This window comes from Antechinus flavipes, chromosome 1, assembly GCF_016432865.1.
Source record: "Antechinus flavipes isolate AdamAnt ecotype Samford, QLD, Australia chromosome 1, AdamAnt_v2, whole genome shotgun sequence".
Lineage (NCBI taxonomy): Eukaryota > Metazoa > Chordata > Mammalia > Dasyuromorphia > Dasyuridae > Antechinus > Antechinus flavipes.
The window spans coordinates 516,796,348-516,814,051 of record NC_067398.1 but is presented as its reverse complement, the minus strand read 5'-3'; the positions used below and the strand labels follow the sequence as shown (position 1 = coordinate 516,814,051).

The 17,704-nt window shown below is 34.4% G+C and overlaps 1 protein-coding gene across 1 annotated transcript in view; it reads right to left on the bottom strand.

Annotated features, from left to right (window-relative positions):
• CDH7 (cadherin 7) overlaps positions 1-14,172 on the bottom strand; it is a 209,631-nt gene extending 195,459 nt beyond the window's left edge. The window contains exon 1 of the mRNA XM_051970519.1: positions 14,077-14,172. The gene's annotated coding sequence lies outside the window, so the exon portion shown is untranslated. The remainder of the gene's footprint in view (positions 1-14,076) is intronic.
• Positions 14,173-17,704: the final 3,532 nt, after the last annotated feature.

The following is a 17,704-nucleotide window of genomic DNA, read 5'->3' as shown; positions in this document are numbered from 1 at the left end:
TCTTTACCTAATCATGTTTATTTCCAAATTAGGAAAATACTATTTCCTAAAGCTTTTGTAGAGGTCAGAGGTTTACCTGCTTCTTTCCCTACAGATTCCCAACAAAGAAAAAAATGAATTCTTAATAATGTTTTAAATATTTTCCTTTAGGTCATTTGTTCAATGATAATTATAGCCTTAAAGATCACATATACATATATACGTATATACGTATATACGTATATATGTATATATATATATATATATATATATATATATATATATATATATATATATATAATTTAAGGCTATAATTATATATATATATAATTATCATTGAACAAATGTACATATACATATATATGTATGTGTATATATATATATATATATATATATATGTATATATATATATATATATATATATATATGTATATATGTATATGTGATCTTTAAGGCTATAATTATATATATATATATATATATATATATATATATATATATATATATAATTTAAGGCTATAATTATATATATATATAATTATCATTGAACAAATGTACATATACATATATATGGGGAATACATATGATTTTCTCAAATATGTTTGCTGATTAGGAATAAATGCAAAGTATATTACATACTAAACTGGATTTTTCTTTTGGTTGTCCTATTTACATCTATTCAATGTAATCATCCATGTTCAAAACCATGATGTTATCTTTGGCTCTTTTCTCATCCTCATTTTAACAGTTAGTCAATTGATAATCCTTGTTAATTCCATTCTGCATTATGTTTCACATTGTTTCCTATCTTTTATATCCATCACCAACCACCACAGATCCCATCGAAGGCTAGCAGAATAAGCTCTGTGGGAAGCTCTTGTTCCTGTACCCCTAAACTTACTGCCAACATCCCTTTCCCCTTTTCCCCTCATGGCTAGATAGAGCTGTTTTTTAACCTATTAAAGAAGAAAAATCAAAGTCCTTGCATTATCTCCAATGCTCAGATCATTTTCAACAGTACTGAACTAAGCCCCTACATTCTTTGTCTCTCTCACCATTGCAAGGTAGCTATGGTTACTCATACTACTTGGAAAAACACTGAGTCACTAAGTATAATCTTTAAAGTAAGATGGAAGAGCTCTGGGACATTTAATTCCCTTATCTGGTCCATTGGGCACACAATCTGCTCTGTTACCATGCTTTGCATACCTTCAAATATTGAGATCTGACATGCCAATTAACTGTATACATGCCAAATCTTGCCATTTACTTTGAAGATGCTTCTTTGGGACTACCAGGATTTGCCATTTGCTCTGCAGCAATACCCTTACATACCACTATTCTTCAGCAACTTTAGGAATGTCTCCCTGAATTAGAATGTAAATTCCTTGAGAGCAGGAGCTATTTCACTTATCTATTTGTATTCCTGACACTTAGCACACAAGCATTTAATAAATGGGTGGTTATTCATCATTCTGTTCCTATTGCTTCCTCTCTAGTACTGATCCTCATCATCACATCTTCAACAGATTTTTCTATCTATAGATCTACATCTATATAATATATAAAATCACTTTAAGTTTTACTATGCACTATAAAAATATTGTTCCATTTAATGTACAATAAACCTATTAGGTAATCATTGCATTCACTGTTTACGATAAAGAAACTGAGGCTGTCAAAAGTGAAGTGAATTGTACAGGATCACTCAGCATGTGTCTGTAGCCAAATCTGACTGACTCCAGACATAAGTCTCTACTATGCTACCTTGCTGTCAGATACAGATTATAGACACACACACACATTCATTCAAAAGCAAACATGTAGACATCTAATAATACTATGCTGAGCTACATACTGAAAATACAAAGATGAAACAGATTTCATTGTCAAGAAGCTCATATAGTATTCGTTACAGGCAACAATATGTTGATAAATGTTTAACAACTGATTCTCAAAAAAAAAAAAAGAAAAGAAAAGAAAAGAAAAAGCTTGCAGGACACATGTTTAATCTTAATTTTCTTTAATTGACATTCCTTCCATCATTTTTTTAAAGTCTAGAAATAACTGAACTATAAATCCAGCCTTCATATGTAGTATGTGTAGATTCTCAAGGTATATAAGTGCTCACATTGAAAATTTAACAATCAGCTCTTACATAGTATGCATTCTAGACATGTTAACTTTCCCCTAATTATTTTCTTTGCTTTCCTATATGTGACTATTTTATCTTACCTGGAATGCTACACTCTCTCTTCCAGCCAATCAACTATATATTGGTGACTTTCACCTGTCCAACCACTATCTAAAATGCAGATGGATTATCATATTATCAACCTTTCTCTTGCCTTTTAGGTAGAATGTGTAGACTACACTTATTCCCTCCCATTTTCCCAACTTGCTCTTCTCTTCCTCAAGCTAACCTTTCCCAAATTTAGTATGCTTTCCAAGCTTCTCATTACACTGGTCACCTATTCTGAACACCAATTTAGCAATGACCTTTCTAAAATGTGACAACTAAAAATGAGCAAACTATTCTATATTTGTTCTGACCTGGACTGAGTATAAGATAATTATATTACCTTCCTTTTTGCTTTTTTTTTTCCCCCTTGAAACACACAGAAGTAGTTTTCTATATTTATGTTAGTTAATTAATATTATAATTACTTTCTTATGTGTCAAATTCCTTACATTTAATTATAATTTTCATAAGAGTACAAGCCTCTTTAAAGAATTATACATTTTCCACTGTCTAGTAAAGTCTTATGCAAATAGAAAAATGTCTAGCTAAATAGAATCTCACAACACCTGGCATACCACCTAGGGCATACATAATATTTAATAAATGAACTGATTTAGAGATCACCTAGTTCAATTCCCTCATTTTAAAGCTGAACAAGCTGAAGCCTAGAAGTATTAAGTGCCTTACCGGAGACTGAACAATCAGAACTAGGATATACAGGCCTTTTAATTTTAAATCTAGCATTCTTTTTACTGTAGCATGCAATATAAATAGTTAGCTGAATTGTTCAATTGACTTGAACTTAGATTCAAGTTTAATTACAATTCTGCCACTAATCATCTGAGTGACCACATCAAGTCACTTAACCCGATTGAAACCTTTATTTCACTATTTATAAAAGGAACAATGTTTACTCCATATCCAAAGTGTTTTGTAGTTCTAAAATGTTATAATTTCCTGGTTGTTTTAGGCACCTATATAATGATAAAAAAGATCTAGAACTAATATGACTTTCTGAAAGTTTGGGGGAGGAACAGGAATATACAAGGCCAATGATGAAATTGCACTAATATATAAGGGGAGATTTTAGGAACATGATATTTAAGGCCAATATCAATCTTCAAATAATGAAATCCAAAACCTCTATATCAGTCTACAAGAAAAAGTAGAGAATTAATAGTCAGTTAGGGGCCAGATTAGATTTTCTCTAAGGATCTCTCCTTAATTTTCAATGATTCTGCAATGGTTTTCCAATCTGTTCTAAATGAAGAAGGAAGAAGCACCAACACGAGGAAAATACACGAACCTTAAAATGGTCAGAATTTCAATTCTGTCCTTTTAGAATCTCGAAAACACAACTACTAACAGTATCTATCTCTTCCCTTTTTACTTATAACACATCTAAGATAATCTTAGTTTGTAATTTCAATAAAATAATGAACCTCAACACCCTTTGGAAAGTTTCATTAAATTTAATAATAGTTGAATGAAGCATGTCAAATAATAGCAAATAAATATAATTAAAATATTATTTTTAAATATTATTAAAATAATTTATAAATTAGATATAATTATATAAAATAAATATAAATGAATAAAAATAATCAAATAAAAGCAAATGTTTGTGAGTCAATTATATTCTCCCCTATCTGAGCTATCATAAAGAAATAAGATTTTAAGGATTCTCTTGTGATCTTCAAGAAGTTATAGTTTTCATTTATAAATAATTGGATAAATACAGTTCTCATTCCTGAATAAGCATGAGTACTACCTCTGCATGAAACATTCTAGAATTTGCTTATGCAAAGTCAAAAGGGAATATAACCAAAAAGTAAACTGAGGTTTGGCAAAATGCTAATTAACTTGGTTATATTGGTTTAGTTGCTCTTATTTAGACAGCAATTTATAAGATCAAAGTATTAAAAAACTCCAAGTATCAGGAAAATGTCTTTAGTTAAAAGATATTCAGTGACTTCATAAATTTAACCAATCCCTCATCTCTCTTTACTCACTTCTGAATCTCAAAGAAAAGCAATAAAAGTATGAAGACCAATTCTGATATCTTCCATTTTATCAGCTGAAAGACTAAGGATTTTAAAAAGAATAAAGTAAACATGTATATACAAATATGTATATTTTCCCATCTATTCTAGATATTTAAAATATCTATTAATCTGATGATCTTTTATATACCTGGTATTTTTCAGCATGCAAAAGAGGAGACAGACACAGAGACTCCCCCCCAAAAAAAATATACACAAAAGCCACATTAACAAAGATATTAGTAAATAAATGGTGGTCAAGATCTGTTGGACTGTGCATTTGATATCAAGCCAACAAGCATTTATTAAGAGTCTACTGAATGCCATGTACTCTGCTTAACACTAAGGATACAAACATGTCAAAAAACAGTCACTGAGTTCAAGTAGCTAACAATCTAATGAGGATGGAGGTGTTGGGAAGTGGGAGAGAAAAGACAACATGCAAACAACTAATTACAGACAATGTTCTTCAGTTGTTTGACTCTTATCTGACTCTTCTTGAAGGAATTTGAGGTTTTCTTAGCAAAGATACTGGAATGGTTTGCCATTTTTTTTCTCCAGATCATTTTACAGAGGAAGAACGAGAACCAATAATGTTATATGACTTGCTTGAGGTCATACAGCTAGTAAGTGTCTAAGGCCAAATTTGAATTCAGGAGAATGTCTTCCTGATTCCATGCACAGGACTCTCACCACTAGCTGCCACTAACAGTATACATTCAGAATAAACTGCAGATAATTTTAGAGGGAAGAAAGCAGCATTAATAGGAACAGGAAAAGCATTCTTGTAGAAGATAGCTCTCAAATGGCTCTGAATGGGAAAGTGAGGCAAGTGACCTTGCCCAGTCTTCCCTCACTTAAATCCAGTTCCTTTGCATGTCATGGCAATACTTCTCTGAGGTCATGGTCTTCTTCTAGAAAGAAGGACAAACAACAACAAGGATTTTCACTGAAACTTAAAAGAAGCTTACAAAGCAAGGTAGCAAGTATAAAAGATTTCTAGGATAGGAGACAGTCAGTAAAAATGCATGGTGTTGGAATATGGATATTCTCATAGACTGCCAATTTCCTACCTCCAAACAATAATCTTATTTTCCCCCCTTATTCTCAACCTTTCCAAGTTAGACCTCTTATTCTGCCTTTGTCCATTCTCCTCATTCCCAACACTGTAAAAATAAAGCTAGTGATGGAGAGACAGCATAGTATAATAGAAGAATACTGAATTTGGAGTGGAGATTTTTGTTTCACTTCCACCTCCAATCCCCATTTAGTAAGGACTTGACAATTAGTAAATTATTACACAATTTTTCTGAGCCAGTTCCATTACCTGTAAAAATACAGATAATAATGTTTGCACTACTCATCTTAAAGAATAGGGGTAAGACAAGCACTTTGCAAACTTTCAAATACTAAGTAAATGTATGTTATTAACTAAATAAATAGTTCTAAATAAACAGGATAAGTACTGCTCATCCTGCCAATTATGACAATCCTTCTTTCACCAAGAACATAGCATATTTAGCTTTTGGCTGTCTGTCATGTTCCCTATTTCTACTTCAGAAAATAGCTGGTTCTTCAAAAGTGTATTGGTGTACATTTTAAGGTGACATCAATACACATGTCAGCACAAGACAGTTACAAATATGTTGTATTATGACTTCCAAAAATAAGTAAGAGTAGCTTAAATTTAGGGGATAGAAGATGCCAAAAAGAAAAGTTTTTTTTTTTTTTTTTTTTTTTTGTTGTTGTTGTTGTTGTTGTTGTTGTTTTTAAGAGAGATTACTTGTTTTGTGGCAAAGAAAAATATATAGCCAATGTCTTTCTTGGAAAGACATTCTGAGAATAGCTATTGGTCTAATAATCACTTTGAAATACAAACTTTGATCAGCACAGAAAAATTACTTATTAGGCACTGACATTTAAAAGCTAAGGTTTCTTTAATGTTTATTACAATATTTTTTCAATGTATCTTTTCACAACTGAAAATGTTTGAAATTGTTACTATACAATTTATGTTTGTAATCATCCCACACTACCTTATTATATAAAACAGAAAACCTATATATGAAACATCAGGCATAATACAACCCAAATGTTAGAAAAAATAATCCAAAAGGAAGAGGAAAATTAAGGAAAGCAGTCAGGCAGTATACACAGAATCATCATTATTTATCTGGTCTAAAATCACTTTATCATGCTGTCTCATTGTTCCAATTATTTTTGTTCAGCTAAGTGGCAACACATTATTTCCAAGTAAATGGTTTATTATTCATTTATCTTTAATAGATAAAATGATTTTATCTGGACTAATTCATTATTTTAAAATTTTCTTAGGTTTTCTGCCCTATTTAGCATCTCTATGAAACCATTTTAAAAATCAGATTAAATACCTATCACACTGGTGACTAAATGTTTGTTCCCACTTTAAAATAATGAACAAAGACTCCCCAATAACTAAAATTGGTTTTATTTTTCAGCATAAATAACAGCTGCTGAACTGCTGGTATAAAGTTAAAAATCCTTCCTAATTCAAGACAACATTCTGAATAAGCCAAAATAATTTACTTATTATAAATTCTCAAATAATCCAAGGTAAAGATGTCAAAGGATGATTACATGTCTAATAATCACAAATTGATGAATATGTATTCTTTTTGAGGAGGGAAGAAAGCACTATTCTCTCTGCTTTCTAGAGACAACATGATTGACAATGCAATACTCACAGAAACTCTTTTTAACTTTGAAAAAACTTAAAGAGGAGATAAAATATATTTTCCCTAAGCAAGTGTAAGTAGTCAATTGGATATCTCAGGGGAAAAGCCCAATTGCCTCTATCACTTTAAATAACAAACAAAATATATCTAATTATTCAATCTTAAATATCTTGAGTCTTCATCATCATTAACTATTTTAAAGATAATTAGCTAATACAACTGACCAGTTCATTGAATATTCCTTTTTCATACTGACATTAAACTGACAATTCATTGTTTTCAGAGACAAGTTGTTTGTTTGTTTGTTTTCATTTCTTATTTTAGTAAAAGGGAATAATGCCAAAAGGAAGTGTAAATGAATTCTATAATCACTGGCTTTAACATTTCCATTTTCTAGGAAAAAAGTAGAAGAATAAAATGCTGATTCAGAAAAGTGGTCTTTATAGAATGATCCATGAGATTCAGAAAAGAAAACCCACAAGGTTTGGGTACTAAACATCTGCTGAATCTTGCTTATATTTTCTTAGATATTTCACTGAGTAATCTTTAAAATATTATAATTTGAAAAACCACAACTGTAAACAAGGGTGGGACTGGGGTTAGGGTGGAGGAGTTTTGCTAATAGTAAGATAATGTCATTTTAAAGTTGTTTTAAGGTTGTACTGTCCTAGAAAAATATTATTTGATAATTACTTATACTAAATATATGTGTGTGTGTGTGTGTGTGTGTGTGTGTGTGTGTGTGTGTGTGTGTACATCCACACAACACACATATGCTCTCCTGGAAAAATACATCCCTTTAATTTTATTGGAATAGTGAACCTTTTGACAAAATGTTACAAAACTCTAAAGGAATTATTATTCCTTTTTACATGTATGCTGTACTATAAAACTTTTCTTGTTTAGTCTGGTGGAAAACTCATTTTTTTATTCAGTAATCACAGAATCTAAAAAAGTTGGAAAAATCCCCAAAAGTCATCAATACCAAATTAGGGCTGATAAAGTAAACCTACCAAGTGACCATCTCATTTTTTTTTTTAATGAAGGCTTGAATAGAAAAATAAAGCTTATTAACCTTCATGATCAGTTTATTACAATTTTGAGTAAATAGGAGACTTTTCCTATTGCTCCTAATTCTGCCATTGGAGGCTAAGGAGCATAGATTTAGGCTTTTGAAGGAACCTCAAAGTTAATCTAGTCCAATTTCCTGAATAAAAGTGAGAAAACTAAGTCTTAGAGAGGTAACATGGGTTGGATAGACAGAAAGTGCCAGATCACACATAAAGAGTACCAGAATTTGAACTTAGGTCTTCTGACTGCATATCCAGTACTCTTTCCAGAATATCATCTCTTTTCAACATGCTGGACCTTCAAGTATTTAGAGGCTATTATATCACATCAAGACTTCTTTAGTCCAGGCCAGTTCTTTCAAACAAATTTTATATGGCATGACCTTGAGTCCTTTCACAATCCTAACTTCCTTCCTCTGGATGTTTAACAATGTCCTTCCTAAAGTCACCCACTCTTAACTGTCTATTTGAATATTATCTCATTTCAGGCAGTCTAGGAATAAAAAATAAGCTTTCTTAAACACTTCATAGTTTTTCCTTCAGAAACTAACAATCATGACAAGGTTTTCCTCATGATAGCTTCCACCTGTTACAGATTGATTTGAACTCAACATGGATTTAAACAGGTGTTTTTAATAAGAATGATTTATATCAAGACAGAAAGTCAGAAAGATTATCTGTTTTCCATAGATGACATTAAAAAAAATCAATTATTCATTGTACATCAAAGCTAGAAGAGACCTAAAAGATCAAAGTAGTTTTACCCCTACATTTGACATATGAGAAAATCAAGGCCCAGGGGAAAAAATCACTTGCCCAAGGTCATACAATGATATAGTGGCAGAATAAGGCCTAGAACCCAGATCAAAAATGCCGTTATTAAACACATTGCCCCCAGACATGTTCAATACAATCTTGAATCCAGAAACAAATGGAGTGTGTGTCTGGGGGGGGGGGGGGGGCGATATATACCTATAAAGTACAATATTATTAGGGACATAAAGAGGCTGCGGACCACGGGTTTAGGAGGATGGGAATTAATAGCAAGGAGGAATTTCAGAAGTCATATTTGTAGTTGATTCCCTATGACCACAGATTGACTCTATGGATGAGGCCAAGATTTATGAGACAGAAAGAAAAAATAATAAGGCATTTTTCTTCCCCCTTTGGATAAAGCAGTGGTGTAAGGATTCCTGAGGATTTGTAATAAAGAACATGAGCAAGATAATCAGAAGGCCACTCTTTAAGACAGGGATGAATCTAAAACATTAACTGAATGAAAAATGATTTTAAATAAAGTTTAGTTTTAAATGGGTCAGTCTATGTGAACAAAAGCAATCTACTTTTTTCTGTACAGTTCTGTGAAGGTCAAGGAAGTAAAATTTTCATACTTCAATACCTTCTCTCATAAGTAGAATTTGAGCATCTTCATTAAAGAACCATACTACCTGGAGCCATACCCCCTGAAGGGGAAAAAGCATTCCATAAATGGGGTGTCTACTGGTGTGTGTAGGCGGGTGCTTGCCCAAGGACATATGTTTAAAGAGAAAGGTATGAGTTTAGCAGGCTTGAATTCAAGTTTTCTTCTTCCTTTTCCATTTCAACTTCTTTCTCCTCAAGCCCTTACTTTTAAAGAGAAAGGTGTGAGTTGACAGGCTTGTATTCAAGTTTTCTTTTTCTTCCTTTTTCATTTCAATTACTCTCTCCTCAAGCTCTAGCTTCTTTATACAACTGCATTAGCCAATGGTTAACCATAACCTTCAAAACAACTCAAAGAATTCCTTAAAATACCATTTTAACAATGCCAAGTAGCAGGTACTGCCTTCCCTGGATCAATAGTAAGAAATGATTCATTATTTTCTTTCTATGCATTCAAGTCTAATAAAAATAGATTCCTTTTATAAGGAATCTTTTATAAGATGGTATTCTGCAATTGACTAATTTCACTAAAATTTAATCTTTGCCACCCTGAGTACCTTAGAATCCAACAGTCAAGCCTAGGGTAATATCACTTAGAGGAATAAAATATTTGTATTGAAGATATTATTTAGTATAAAGTAGCAACTGTAATTGGAAATTCTGTTGCTATAACTTCCAACTTCTTGATCTCTCTCTCTATATGGCTACAATACTTTCTGATTTATTCTCCTTAAGAATATTTCTTTGAAGGGACCACTAAAAGTTCAAAGTAGTTTTAAGAATTATAATAAGGATATGTATTCCCAACTTTCTTCTTCAAAGATAAAGTTATTATTATTGTTGTTATTTTATATAGTTAGGCTAAGGACCCTCTAATTGTGATTTCTCAAGTCAAGAAACTGTGATCAAATCCATTAGCTCCCTGGGCAAGAAAACATTTACAACTACAGACCACAATCTCCCACAGTTAACTGGCCTAAATATTCAGGCAGGGGCCCTGTAAATGAAGTACTTTGCCTGTAGTGTGCATCTGGTTATCAAACAAGGAATGAAAATTTCTCCAAATTGATTATAGTGGCCCTCTAAGTTAAATACAAATATCCTCTATCTTGAATTAATGGATTTAACAAGGAAATGGAAGAATAGGTAGCATTAACTAAAAGGATCCCATATGCCATAAGGAGAAAATAAAGTAACAATTCTGGAGTAGTTCAGAGTGCTTCAAAGTTAATTATGTAATATTACAGTGATAAAGTCTATTTTAACATAAGATTTTTTTTTCCTTAGATAGGAGTGCATGTCTACATAGTAATATGCTTTTCAAAATTTACCCTTACCTTCATATTATATCAGATGTGATTTATATCTTTAAATGCATCATTTTAACTTGATCTATTTATAGAATAACAGTAAAGCAGTGTTTCCCAAAGCAAGCATTGGTAACAATACTATAACACGAGAGTTTTTCTGTATCCCTACAAACTCATTTTCACTATTTTAGCAGTGCAAAGTCTCATAGTACACCAAGAGGGAGAAATTATTAGGGGTATCTTCCTGCAGAACCTCTAAAATCCCAGAGGAGGCACTCGTGTATTGCTACTCATCACTGAATGTGCTAGGCTTGTCAAAGACTGTCACATAAGAGTCCTTGATTCGCATGCCTTCCTCTCCTGTGCTCAGTTCAGCCCAATTTGATACTACCCCCATCTAAAACTAACTCATTCTTATTGACAAGAAGGAAAAAAAAGCAATTCTCAGTATCTACACGGAGGCGTTCATGCACAAAACTTCGATAATCAAGTAATGCAGGTGACTTGACTCAGAAGCCACTGACAAAGATAATGTAATAGAAAGCTGTGAAGTCTGCCAATCAAGTGAAAAAAAAAAAAAAACACAGGTATTTGTCCATCTCATAGTGATCCTATACATAAGCAAGGAGTACAACACTTAATTTAAAACCTTGCAGAGACCAAGAGAGTTGAAGCCACTCAGCAATAAATATCCACTATAAGTAGGAACAATTTATGTGTTTAGCACCTTATAAAAGATGTTTAAAAGATTTGCTTAAGGCATTATTTGACTCAGCACAAACAGTACTCACTTTTCTTCATCATGGATTTTGTGAAGATTTTTTTGATTTTGCTATCAAGGCAACTAAAATTTTATATAATGGACAGATAGGCAGGGAACTGAAACACACACACACACACACACACACACACACACACACACACGAAAAGGACAGACTGTAGATATTTATATACTTAGGAAGGATGAACAGAAGCCAACTCAGTGTGCAGCATACCCTTCTTCACTGGCCACTAAAGACTCCAGTCAATTCAAGGGTAAATTGCTCTAATACAGATGCTTTACAATTACCCTTTTATAAGAAAGGGTAAAAGCTCTGTGCTATTAAATCAATAAAAGTAGACTTGAGAGAGTTGTGTGGCTGTCAGCTGATTGTTAACACAGTTCTAATGACCTATAGCAGCTCTTAATTACAATAATATCTTACATTGTAAGGACACAATGCCCTTTTATTAAAGCTCCAAACCTTAATAGCTTTTAGCAAGAAGATGGCCTGCACACTGATTATTGTGTTTATGTGTGTATGTTTTTCCCCACCAGCACACTTTCAACATGCCATACTAGATAAGACTATTAACTTTGGATATTAACCTAATTGCTTCAGCTGTCTGCTTCCATGTTAAATACTAATGCAGAAAAAAAAAGCCTTTCACTTCTTTCTTTCTTCTTCTCCCTCTACCCTTTTCTTCCTGCTATAAAAGTTATCAGTTTGTCATTCTGCTCCATTTTCTCCTAGATAAGTTTTTATTTTAACTCATCTTATACTCAATACTCCTAAAAATAAAGAAGAAAAAAATAGCCATCAGAATGCTCCAACACGGTAATAAGGCAAAGTGCTGGGATAAACACAAAGTCAAAACAGGGACTATTAAACAGGAAGTAATGTTTGGTATCCAAGTGAGGTTACAAATATAATAGCACTAAAACAAATTCTTTTAATTAGGCACTACTAAATTATTTTTCTCAACCTGTTTTCTGAACAACCTTCACACTGATCAGGTACTGCAGGCTGTAACATGATAAATATAAGTACTATTTTTTTTCATTAACCCTGAAAATTCTTGATTCACTTAACTCTAAAAACAAGGTTCAATTGAGTTGTTTTATTTTCTTTTTAATGATGTTCATCTGATTTACAGCTGCATTGCATACATGGCTATCATTCACTACATTGTTTAAAAAATTCCTTTCAGAGAAAAACACCAGCAATAAAAAAAGTATTCCCTGGAAGGAAAAAGAAATGAGACATAGTTAAGTCTTCAAAAAAGTAAATACTCCTGTATCTTTTGAATGGGTTGAGAGGCAAGATCAAATTTGCTTTTGGATTACAGTATCTTTTCTATACATCCTTTATTTGCTTCCAAAGTCTGATTATTCACTTCCATATGACAGAGGACAGTGAAATGTCTTGTTAAAGGGATTATGAAGTGAATGTTTTTTTTTTTTTTTTTTTTCTTCAAGTCTCTCCTTTCTCTAGATAAGTAGTCTATCAATCAGGAGATTTTTCTTGCATTGGGAAAGGATTAAAGTATATACACTGGGTTCAATTTGCAGAATCCGAAAATCTTTGTTAATCGTGGCCCCTGGCCTTCCTTCCCAAATCAGTTAATCCATTTCCCTAACATGAATTTGGCTTCCAGCTCCGATTCACCTCAACTAGACTTAAGACAACAAAAAGGTAAGAAAGGTCTGCAGAGAGCCAATTGGTTCTTTCTCTGTCATTCAAATTATAGCTCAGAGTACTTAGGACTTCAGCCAGTATGGAAAGCTAACTAAGCGTCAGACAAACTGAAATCCAAGAAGCATGATGCCTAAGTATACATCCAACATACAACATAGTGGAGGGGAAGGAGGTCACTAATCAAAGGCTAAAGCACTGCAGAGCCAACCTTATCAGTTGAATACTAATTACAGAAATAAAGCCTTATGTGAATTGATTCACATTTAAGAATTGTAAAATATTTTTGGTATCGATAGTTTAAAGAAATGGAGGTGGGGGAGGAGATCTTTTTCTCAACAGTAAAACCCTTTACCCTTAACCCAACAACTCCACATCGGATTGGTGTTGAATAAAAAGACTAAGTTTAACAGCCACCAGTGAGGAGGCAAAGGACCTGAGACACTCTCAATTCCCCCCACCCCTTTCAAGTGTGAAAAACTGTTCAGACTTCCTTGTAACTATAGCCCCATCTAAATGTTTGTCGACTGACTGACTGATCGCAGAGTATTTAGGTTATTTCGTCTTTTTCGGAACTATTTGTAGCGTCACATCTGGTGTCTATTCCTAAAGGCTTCCAAGATAGTAAACTGTTTTCTCAATATACATACCGCGTTCTCTACGGAAGCATTTCATATAAAATGGCAGTAACTTTTGAATTCTAAAGCTAATTGCAAAGAAATTCTGATCTCCTTTGCTCCTCCTGTTCAGACTCTGGTAATACCTGGAGAAGGCTGAAAGGACATTAAAAACAAAAGAAATTCCAACCCTTGAACCCAAAGAAGAACGGTGCCTGTCTTCTTACCTGGTATTCCGTTGTACCCCCTCCCGTTTTAGTCACAAACTGCGTGGGTATTTTAATCCAAATGGATACAGACTCTCATCAGCAAAGAACTCGCGGGCAGCTCTTAAACATGTGCCTAAGCCTCTCTTAGCTCCGGGATGAACTTGCATCGCCCAGCATCGAATCTGTGCTCTGGACCGCTCCGTACAGGGGGCTCCCTCCCTCCAATCACATCACACTGCGCGGCGGGCGCATCCAGTGGAGGCGGAGGGCTCCCCTGGAGCTCGCTCGCTGGGCGAGCAGACTGCGGAGAACTCCCTCCCTCCCACCCCAGCCCAGCCTGCGCGCTCGCTCGTTCGCTCTGCGCCTCCTCCCTCTCTCCTCTCTTCCTCTCCTTTTCTATCCCTCCCTATTTGCCACCCTCCCGCTATTCACAAGAAGCTGGAGCTAGTCCGGGCGCGATGCGGAGTGGGCGGCTAGCCGAGGGAACCCGTTCCTCTGCCCGGCGCTGCAAAGACAGAAGTCGGCGATGCCAGGAGGGAGCTCTTGCGGTCTTGCCCAACCGTTACTCATAGGCAAGAGGTATGGAGAGAGGGTTGTTCCAGTAGGGAAAGGGACAGGGAAAGGGAGAGCGCAAGAGGAGGGGTAGAGGGAGGAAGAGCAGCCCAGAGAGAGGTTCACCGCGACTGGCGCCTGCTGTCAGTTCTATCTGAAGCCGGCCAGAGGAGGCACTGAGACTTTTTGTACCTCCCGAAGACCCAATGGTGGCTGTGGAAAAGGAATTCAAAAAAGGAAAACACCCTGCCAATGCACGCTCGCGCGCGCGCGCACACACGCATACACACAGATGTACACACATGCACGCACCCTCCTCCAGCCTTTTGACAGAATCTGTACAGATGGATTCCTTTGCATAAAAATCAGGACGAGGGTTTAAGGGGAGGTAGTGGGGTGGGAGGGGGGGGGGAGGGCTGCAGACAATCTTTCTTGGCCAGTTATTTGCATTTGAAAAGCTACTAGCTAGAAGAGTTTAAGAATTTCTTCAACACCTCTTAATTTCCCTCTCCTTCCACTCTTTAGCTAATCATAGAATCCGTGATCAGTTGAGTTCCGGAGGCTTGAAGGAAGGCAAAGTCATAAAACTGATCAGAACTTATAGTTTTCTTGCTTTATAGTTTTGCCCTTTCAATCTCCTCAACCTGCCCTAGTTCCCCGTTCTTTGCTTACTGAAATTCTCCCTCCTTATTGGTTTCTCCTTGTAAAAACTTGCAGTGTGTATAATTTATTCCCGATGGGATGCCGAAGACCTTTGCGAAGTGAGGGCACATGTGAGCATTTTATTTAGAGCAAGCAGCATCAAATTGGGTTTGCTTTACTTTCACTCTTCCATTACCTTATTCAATCCCAATCCAAGTAGAGAGCTGAGTCTTCTGTGATAAAAGCAAAATAAGACCTATAGAACTAATATATTTGCTATTACGTGCATTTTTATTTTGTCCTCTGAACCAATGGGATATGTATTTTTTGTAGCATATTCCCAAGAGCATTCTGTAATGTGGTCAGGGTGGAATGAAGGGTGGAAAGTGAAGGTCTGTAATTAGACGTTTAAGGTTTAAATTCTTGTTTGTTCTTTAGTTCATTCCTGACTTTTAAAGAAATCATTAAATCCCATTGGGCTCAGTTTCCTTATCTGCAAAATGGCAGTATTGAACAAACTAATATCGAAAGATCTTTCTAGTTTTAAAACCTAGGGATTCTTTTAACTATAAGAAATGAAGAATTTTTCATTAAGCTCATTATTTTTATATTCCTACCAATAGACCTTAGAATCTCTTTTTCTTTCTCTCTTCTTTAATCCCTCCCTCCACCTGCCCCTCTTTCACCCTCCGTAATTTCACTTGAACCAGTCAGCATACAAGCAAACATAAACTCATTCATAACTAATGATTCCAACATCCAGAATTTCAGGTTATGCCTTTCTTCACCTCTAATCCTTACATCTAGATGGGCATGCAGCATTCTTTTACTTTGATTGCCATTCTCACCTCAAATCCATAATGTTTAAAAGGTAATGTATTCTTTCCACCCCAAACCTCTCTTCAACTTACTATACCATTAAAAAAAAAATCTGTCACCAGTATTTCTAATTTTTTTTTTTAACAGACCTTGGAATCAGTTGTGGTATATCAGAGGAAGAGGGGTCAAGATCCTTATTATATGACCTTGGTGAGTCCCTCTTAATCTCAGCATCTTCATCTGTAGAATACAGATAACTCTTGCAATATTAAAATTATTGATCTTTAACTGAAGACTTATCTCCATATGATCTTTCTGATTTTTCCCTTTTCTGGAGTGAAGACAGAGTATTGGCCCAGGAGTCAAAAGCACCTGAATTTAAATAGGTTCATAGCAGTTACAAGCTGTGTGATTCACCCTGTTTGCCTGTTTCTTCATTTGTAAAATGAGGTGGAGAAGGAAGTGACTAACCACTCCAGGATCTTTGTCAAGAAAATCCCAAAAAGGGTCACAAAGTGTCAAGATACAATTGAACAAAAGCAATATCATATTGGTCATAATAGCTATCTGGTTATTTTGTGTATTCACATACTGCTCCCTAGAGATATGGATCATATCTTTAATGTGTTCCCTTTATTCAGAAATGTCCTCATTTATTTTGTATATATTTTGTACACATACATGCACATTTATGTGAATGTATGCTCCCTGAGAGTAGGAACAGCTTTATTTTTGTCTTTATAGCCCCAGTGTCTATCAAAGGGACTGACACATAGAAGCATTTTAAAATGATTGATTGAATTAATTCTACTTCTGTATATGACTAGTTGGAAGAAGTGTATTTGGTAAATGATTGTAGATTGATTCTTTTATTGCTTTTTCATGAAAGACGAAATGGTATCATGATTAAGAATCATATTTTTTTATGTTACTAAAAATCAGATCCATCTAAACCCTAGATTTTATAAATAGTATCGATTTATTGGTTCATAGGAAATGTCAAAAGAAACCTACTTAGTTGGAAACCATTGCAAAATCTAAGTAATTGTGTTGTTATATTACCCAGGTTTTTTCATGCCATCTTTATCCTTATACTGCACCGGCAGGGTCATTTCAAGTTCAGGTCTGTCTGAAGCCAGTTACTACCTCCTTTTCTTTGGTTTCATTCTTCAGTCCACTAAAATTACTCTGAGTATTATAATTCACAAAGATTTTCCAGAGGGGAGGATGCAATGCTGTTGTAAAAAGAACCTGTGAATAAGAGACAGGACCCCTGAATTTCAATCTCAGCCTTAATCAAGTCACTTAACTTTGCCTGGCCTCAATTTTCTCATTTCTAAAAACAGAGTATTGGACTAAACCATTTCTGAGGCTTCTTTCAGGCCAGAGAGTCTATGAAAGGATAATAAAGGTCATGTACACATTTGCATATTATTATATATCTATAGTTCTTTCACACTTTTTTTGGTCATTTGAAATTTTACTTTCTAGTATTGCTTCCCTAGCAAATAGTAATGATTTTTTCACTCGCTTCAAAAGAAATGTATAAGCCTTTGTATTATATAATACCACATGCAAATCAAATGTTTTTTTTTCCTTTTGTTTTTACTATTCAGTAGTTTTATTTTTTTTC